Source organism: Cannabis sativa, chromosome 7, assembly GCF_029168945.1.
Source record: "Cannabis sativa cultivar Pink pepper isolate KNU-18-1 chromosome 7, ASM2916894v1, whole genome shotgun sequence".
NCBI classification, from domain to species: Eukaryota; Viridiplantae; Streptophyta; class Magnoliopsida; order Rosales; family Cannabaceae; genus Cannabis; species Cannabis sativa.
The window spans coordinates 3391646-3394466 of record NC_083607.1 but is presented as its reverse complement, the minus strand read 5'-3'; positions in this window follow the sequence as shown (position 1 = coordinate 3394466).

Genomic DNA, 2821 nt, shown 5'->3' with positions numbered 1-2821 from the left:
AGAAAATTTTAACACGTCGAAAATTGCGTTCAAGTAGTGTGTTTCACGCGTGACTATTTTATTTTATACGCGTGTAAAATAGACTGTTTGAACATTATTTTCTATATTGTAAATTATTCTGAATTTTTTAAAATTTTGTAAGATATCTTAAATAGCTATAACGTACATGAATATAAAAAAAATTAGAGTAAAATTTTTTTCTGAATGCCGAAACAAGTAGAGAATGCATCAATACATTCATTTTAAGGGGGTAGATTGTAGAACCACCCTATAATATCTATTATAACTATAATAAATACTCTCATATAAAAAATAAGTTAAAGTTATAACAAAAACCACCTCTATATGGACGAACCCATTGGTCATTGCCTTATATGAGGGCTATACCTCTTACTAATTAAACAAAATATTACACTTAAAAAAATCAAATATATATTTTTTTAATTAATTTAATAATTATAAACTAAAATAGTGTAAGAAGCCCTATAAAATAAAATAAATTTAGTAGAAATAATTATAACATAAACATACAAATATTTTTTTATAACAACTAAGTTACTATAAAATAAAAATTCTAAATGGATCACTCTCTATATCTTACCTAAATTTTCTTTTCATATATATAAATTAATAGACGTAGGAGGAGAGGAGGAGTCAATATCAATATGGTGGAAGTTAGTGAATACACACATGCAATGCAAATAAGTCAAAATAATTTAGGTTTGAATTTGTTAATTATTATTTTTTTTTTTGCAATAAATTTAGGTTTGAATTTTGTTGATTCTAATTAATAGCTAATATTGACTACTCGTTATTAATTTTTGTGGTCAACAATCGAATACGTACGTGTGAAAAGAGAGATATATTAGGGCTCGTTTGGAACGCTGTATTAGGTTGTATTGTATCGTATAATATTGAATTAGATTATATATCATATTTTTATATAATACTATGTTAAACTTTAATTTATACTAAAATATTACATATTTAGGTATCCATAAAAGTTAATACCACATATAGTTTTACATAAAAATATTGCATAAAATACAATTCAATATAATACAATACAATACAATACGACCTAATACGGCGTTCCAAACGAGCCCATAATGTATGAAAAGAAATTAATTATAATTTCATATATATATATCATTATTATTATTATATATAGAGTTATAATACTAGGAACTATACTACTTATATTTAACAAAATCGATCCTACGGCTACCTAACAAATTAATTAAAATGTTAATAAATACATGCATGCAATAAACAAATATAAGTTGTAAAATATGAGATTGGACTTTAACTGGTCAAACACTATATACGTTGGAATATATATATTCCATGAAAAACGAGTTCAAAGAAAAACAACAAATAAGAAAGCCAACAAATTTTTTACCAAAATTATCGTAGATTTCTTTTTAGGTCATCAACTCATCATAATAAATTAATACTATATTTATTTATTTATTTGATATGTGTACTTTTTTTGAAAAAAAAATATAGGTGAAATTTAGTTATAGATCTGTTTGGAAAAAAAAAATATTTATGGATATTATTTTTATATTTGGGTGAATCAAGGAAGGATATCATGACTATATCTAGCTAGCTATAAACATTTTGGTGTTAGTGATTAATTATATTAAGTAGTTAAAAAATGTGTATAGGGGGTGGTTATTTTCTTTTTTTTTTTTCAAAAATAAATTACGTGGTGTAAATTCTTTTTATATTTTTTTCAATTTTTTAGAGAATTTTTAGAATTACGTGTCAATTTTGAAAAATTATATACTTTAGCATGTCTTGTTTGGATCATCGGTATACACTTTGAGAGTTCTCATATCTAAGATGACATATTAGTACCACTTACACTAAACTAGCCTTCATGTCAAGTATAGTTAATTCATTTAAAGAAGAATTGTGGTGAGTTTTGAATTTTTGACCCAAACAAAGAATAATACTAAATTGCCATAAAAAAATCACTATCTAGTGGTTATTATTAATATGAGAAATGTTAAATAATAATTTGATTTAATAAATAATATAAATACACCGTATAAATATGGTATTAGTAGTCACTAGCTATATGGTGCCTAATATTAATCCTTTATTAATATATATTTTGTAGTATAAGTAAGGGTATTATTGGTATATATGGCAATACAAACATACATTGTCGTGATTCACGTTGAAGCAATAAATAAATGGCTCCAAAATAAAATAGGGTTTCTCTCCACTATTTAATTATCAAAGTCATCATAGATCGCACAAAATAATTGGAACTAGGGATATGTTACTTTTATAGAGTATTATTGTTTGGGTATTAGCAGTGTTTAATATTTTTTTAGACGGTATTTTATAATTGATTAACAATATTTTTTAAAAGTTGTTTTCTTAAGTTATATGAGATCCGATACTTAATTACACCAATAACGATATGACACTGAAATAAGTACTAGAACTAATAATATTTTTTTAGCAATTTTGAGAAAAAAAAAGGGAGAAAATAAATAATAATAATAATAATAATGAATGGGGCAATAAAAAGCTAGAGATAATGAAAGTTGAGGATCATGATTTATTTATTTTCAATTATTTTGTTTTTGTTTTATTTATGATGGAGAGGGGTATTGTATAAATGTCCACAATTAAAAATAATAAATAAAAAGTTCCTTAAAAAATTATAATTTAAACAATATTCAAGGACATTGTGAAGTAATAAATAATTAATAATTAATAGCATCCACTAATATATAATGTTTTAAATTAATGTGAGGGGCAGGCTTAATCAATTATATGATTGGGTAATTTATTATAAAAA